Genomic DNA, 5,980 nt, shown 5'->3' with positions numbered 1-5,980 from the left:
ATCCAGGAGTCTAGATGTTTGCTTTTGTTGATGAGCTCATACATGGACAACATAATAACCAAAGTAGAGAACTTAGTTTGGGACCCGCAAGGAAAACTGTTCTAGTCAGATTTTATTGTTGTTGTTGCTTTTATGGCCTGTTTGAGATTGTTTTACTTCCCTATTAGTAATGCTGTAGTTCTCCACAGAACCGCACACAATTCTGTAAGTTTGCTTTGGCAATATCTCTTTCCCTCCTGTCTCCTTTCCCACCTTCTTTTCTTCCTTTCCTTCCTTTCACCTTTCCTTTATTAGCATTCATTAGGCAATTACTAATCAGCAAGTACTTATTAGGCACTCATGATTCAGGTACTGTGGCAGGCAAAGGAAATGCAGGGAACAGCACTGTGATGTGATACCTGTTACAATAAAAAAAATAATCATTGCAACAATATGTAAACATACAAAAGGGCTCAACTCTCTAGCAAACAGATTCATGGAACACTATGGCATTTCAGCTGAGTTCTAAAAGGTAAGGAAGCATTAATTAGCTGAAAAGAAGCGAGAGGCATCCAGGGAGCACAAACGTGTGCAGAAGCAGAGTTGTGAAAAGACACAAAGGATAGAAGGGGCTGGTGATAAAGTAAAACGTCCATTTGCAAGTAAGTTCTGAAAACTACAATCAATTTAGTAAGTTTGGACTTGGTACTAGGGAGAATCATAAAGGTCTAAGAAGCTCAAGCTGATTAGATCCCCATTCCTGATAATTTGTTCCTGACAAGTACAGTTCCACGGGAAGGTAGTTGTTTTTCTAGAATGTTAAAGGGAAAAGATAGAAAATGGCAAGGAAGGCTGAGATGCAATTAATGGGACAGGACAGAGAGAAAACACAGTGATAAGGAGGGGAGATAGGGCAGAAAGAGCCATATTTGAGAAATATTCCTGTGGTAGCATTGATAGTATATAGCTAGCTAGCATATGGGGAAAGAGAGAAAGAGGAAGAGGATGAGCCATGTTTCCAGCTCCAGAAACTGGTTGTGTGGTGATTACATCTGCCCAGACCAGAAGTAAAAGAGGAGAAGCAGGTTTGAGGGAAGGTGTTAGTGCAGGTATGGATCCACTTCGCATTCATATGTCTCAGAACATACACGTCAGTTTAATGGGCATATTTGGAAAATATTAGCATATAGGTGACATTTTAAAACATGGGACCTGATTAGACTACTTAGAGCATGAGGGGTAAAGAAGACCACTGAGAGGGTGATCCCAGGGCATCCCTAACTGAAGAGATGCATACGAAGTTGGTCAAGGTTGGTCCAAACCTTAATGTCTACTTTCTCCCTCCTCAAGGCCAAAACAGAATCAATCCATTTAAAGACTCAGTACCGTCTCTTCTGGCTGACAGGGTCAGACACACTTTCAGGTTCTGCAAATGAGAAACAAGCAGCTGGGAGGCCAGGCACAAAGTTGCCAGAGCACTGTGCTTCCTGCACTGGCTTGTTGTGTCCAGGAGCTAACCTCAGCTCCTCTCTGCTCAGGCTCCTCAGTACCCCTCTTACTGGGGGCCTTAGTTCCAACTCTAGACTCCTGTAATCCAGGGTTATCTCTTCTCTCGTTCTGAAATCCTGGGCTTCCTTATGTATTGTTCTTGCTTATGTATCCTACTGATGCCTAGAATTATCTTGGCTTGCTTCTGAATCCTCAGGAGCTTGGTGTGGCGTTTGGGGAGATCCAGCTAGCAAACAAGTGATGGACAGTCTACTGTCACTTAGCACAATTATTTTCTACCTGATTCTTCACACAGCAGACCCCTCATTTAGTGCATGCATTTGACAACTCTTGTACATTTACTGTGGCCAGGCACTGCTCTAAGGAGTGAAGATGCTGGAGTGAACACAATTGAAAATGTATCCGCCCTGTGGGCTTGGCATCTAATGGGAAGACAGGAACATGTTAGAAAAGTTTGTCAAGTGGAGAAAAAAAAATTGCACAGCCTATGAGGAACAGGGAGACAGAAATGGAGGAGGGGGAGGGTGTTTTACAGGGGATACAGAAGAAGGCATTAATTCACCTTGAGCAGTATATTTGTCAGGTTTCTCTGGAGGACCACAACCAATAGAATGAATATATATTACGAAAGGAGATTTATTAGTGTGGTTTACATGATATGGGATAGATAGATATGGGATAGGTACATGATATGTCTTTTTGCCTACTGGAAAGCCTAAAAACCCAGTAGTGTTCATTACACAAGGCTGGATGCCTCAGAAGACCCAATCTGGTATTGAAGGCTTGGAGGATTCCTGGAGAGTCTCTGGTCTTCAGTCCATGTGGGAAAGGGGAAGAAGCTGAGTTCCAAAGTCAACGAAAGCTTTCAGTTGCAGTGGCCACACACAAGCAAGGAGTGAGAATAGGCAGGCGAAAAGCAGCCTCTCACTCTAGGGGAGGATCTTCCCCTCCTCAGTTAATGCTTCCAGGATGTATGCCCATGTAGACCTGTGTACAGGTCTGACTCTTCTTTACTCCAGCTCCAATCAAGTTGACAACCAAGATTAACCATCACAAGCCAGAGATTTAAGAGAAGGGATAGAGCCTCAGAAGAGGTGGCGAAGTGAGCCTGCCGGGGTTCGGAGGACAAATGCTTCAGATGGTGGGAACTGCAAGGAAATAAGGGCGAGCTAACTTGGCCTGGTATGTTAAGAGGAATAAGCATTCCATTCCGGGGCAAACAGATATTGGAACAATCAATCAAGAACTTTTAGTTTTTGAAAATATTCTTTTGTTCTGAAAAAGCACATTTAATCAGTGGGATTGATAGGATATGCCTTCTGTTACAAAAGGGCATTGTGACTGCTATGTTCAGAATAGATTATTATAGAGTGTTAGCATCGGGAGCTGGAGCACTTCATGATCTTCTACCTGGAGAGCTAGTAGATGACAAAGTAACAATCCATGGGAGAGAGGATGGTGGTCTGGACCAGATTGTGGTTGGAGTGTTGAGAAGTGGCTGATCCAGATATAATGTAAACGTAGGAGAAGCAGCATGTTCTGATGGCATGCTGTGATGCAAGTATAGAAGTCAAGGGTGGCTTAAAGGCTTTTGGCCTGAGCAATGGAAAAATGAAATGCCAAGTGAGGCTTAAGACGATGGGTTACCACCAGCAGGGTGGGATTAACGAGGCTGGGGTTCAGTATGAAACTTGAATTTACAATGCCTCCGAGACCTTCCCTTGGAGACTCAAATAGGTACCTGATTGGGGGTGAATGCAGAAAGGGGGCAGGAGCTACAGAGGAAACTGGTTTTGGTTTTGAAAGGTGGGAAGTAGTGATCTGTGTATTTCTGTGTACCTGGGAGTGTTCACGAGAGAGGTAAAGATAAGGTAAGGAGAACACTGGTGCTAGGTACTGAATAGGCAGGGTAGTGTGCTACCGGACGGGTCTGCCCCTTAGGCAGGTACACAGGCCATCCAGGGTAGCAGACGGAAGCCAGGCAGCCAGGGACACACGCAGAGTAACTGGAAATTCTCGAGTGACTGCTTCTATTTCTCAGCGAACTAAGCAGCCGGGTGAGCAGCTAAGAGTGAGGTCAGGAGAGACGCTGTCATTAAGACAGAGCAGAAAGTATGAAGCTTCTCTGGGACTATGGTTTTCAGATTTTGTCTCAACATCTACTTATGGATCTTAAGATTCATGGTTTGAGATCATTTAGTGACATCAAAACATAAATTTAAGTTAAAAATTGAGTCTTTTGCATGGACCAAGAATAAAAATTGCTTAATAGAATCATTATTTCACTCATATGAACACAGGTGGGTTTGAGGGCAAAAGTGATAGCAAAAAATCTCTTTTTTAGCACTTGCCTAGGATGGTGGGAGTGAATGAACAGGGCTTGCCATCAGAGTTCCTTATAGTCATAAAGTAAATACATTTTTACCTGACAGACAATAAGATCAGAATATATACTAATATGATCTGGGCTTGGAACCTACTAGAGGTTAACAGGTCTTCTCCTACCATCACATCCTACCACCTCTGCCCTGTAACACACTCTAGGAAAACTTTCCATCTGAACATTTCCACAGATGGGAAGCTCAGCAGCTTGAATTTTAGATGCCAGAAAATGACTTTCCCCTCTATGAAAAATGGGCCTTCACAACACTCTCTGGTGTGTTAAATTAGTGCGTGGAGGACCTGGCAGTTAGGATTTAGAATTTGGTGTACTGAAAATGAAATTTGACCTCCTTCTGTAATGACAAACTTGATGGCCCTTCCCCATTTCAGAGGGCTGTCAATCCTCTAAAACATAACCTTACACCAGGGGACTAAGAAACCTTGTGTCTAAACACCACGGAAGCTGACAGGCACTGCAGAGAATTAAACACATACAGGCTCTCCTCAGAAGGCTGATAGATGGTGTATTTTCTTTCAAGGTTGTTTTTGGATCTAGAGGATTCCAATCAAATACAATTTTACTAAGAAAAAAAATACATCTGTACTTAGAACTTCTTTGCCTTTGTTGCTTATTTTATCCCTGTAAAATGTATCAATAATATTTAAATTTTTTCAATAGGTGCTTTAGAAACAGACTTTTCGGAAAACAGGTTGAGACAGCCTGGCCTGGAACTCATGATGTAGCCCAGGCCGGCCTTGACCTCACAGCAATCTTCCTGCCTCAGTCTCCAAAATGCTGGGATTATAGGCATACGCAATCACTGACATTTAATTCTAATGAATACTGGTTATTTTCAACATACTATAATTTAGAATAAAACAAGTACTTCCCCAGTTTCATATTTTCCCTGGTTGTTAAAAATGACCTTGAGATGAACTTGAATCAACATTTTTTGTTTACAAGGCCAATTTCTGAAGCATGTATGTTTCAAAAAATACGCTTCGCTTGTGTAAAGGCAGTAAAGGGGACTGAGTCCATTAGTATATCAGACATAAACATCATACATGAAAAATTCCCCTTTGCAATGCTGTTCTCTTTGTACTGTTTATAATGATTTACATAAGTTTGAGACATCAAGAAGTGGAAATCAAATTGAACTAATACAGAATAATTCATAAAATTGTACGGCCTACTTATGACAGTAAGAGGATAGTAATTTCTAACATATAGTCCATCTGCAAATCAAGATCAAGGCAACGCTGAATCAATCTTCTGTAAGCTTTTGCGATTAGTCTATTTCGGGAATAGTCCCTCAGCAGTTTCACTTTTCTAAGCACCAAGAAAACAAGTTAAATTAAAAAACAGTAACATAAAACTCGTATTTTATTATGTAGTAGGGATGTTATTCCTCACAGACTTTTTTCCCTCTATGTAAAATATTTCTCCAGGAGGCCAATACACAGGATTAGTTTCCCTTCCAGGGAAAGCGCTCCATTTTGCAAGCCCCAACAAGTCCGCTGTTGAGTCAGAGCCTCCCTTCCTGATGTGAGAAAGCTTTCTCCCTTGAAAATTAATAAAGCTACGGAAATGTTCAAATTATTGTCTCCCTGGGGGTGCGGGTAGGAGCCCCGCTCCCGGGCTGGGACGACAGTGCCCTAAACCCAGCGTTGCCATGGGAGCGCGCCACGGAAGCCGCTCAGCGCCCGGACGTGTGCAAATAAGGTTCCAGACTTAGCTCCCCCGCGCTCCGGTGACAACGTCGGCCTGTGGCCGGACCCAGGCTTCCAGCTCGTGCTGCAGGAAACCCCTTCCTGAGCGCTCCGGGCCTCAGTTTCCCCGAAGCCCGGAGCCCGTCGGTCGGTGCCACCGCGCCCCATAGGACCGCGGAGAGTGTAGGGAGGCGAGGCTGAGGAGGGGGCGCATGCTACCCCGCAGGAGGGGCCGTTGCCCAGGAACCGTCCGCAACGCCCGCGCGTGCGCGCCGCGGGCAGCCGTCCTTCCAGCCTCAATCGGCCTTTCCGCCTCCGCCCCTCCGCGCGCCGGAGCTCCGCGAGGACGCGCGGCGTGTGCTCCGCAGCCCTGGGCGACCCGGCCGCGGGCGACCGAGGG

The sequence above is a fragment of the Nannospalax galili genome, unplaced genomic scaffold, assembly GCF_000622305.1.
Source record: "Nannospalax galili isolate Female #2095 unplaced genomic scaffold, S.galili_v1.0 scaffold271, whole genome shotgun sequence".
Classification (NCBI taxonomy): domain Eukaryota; kingdom Metazoa; phylum Chordata; class Mammalia; order Rodentia; family Spalacidae; genus Nannospalax; species Nannospalax galili.
This window is presented reverse-complemented; position numbering follows the sequence as displayed.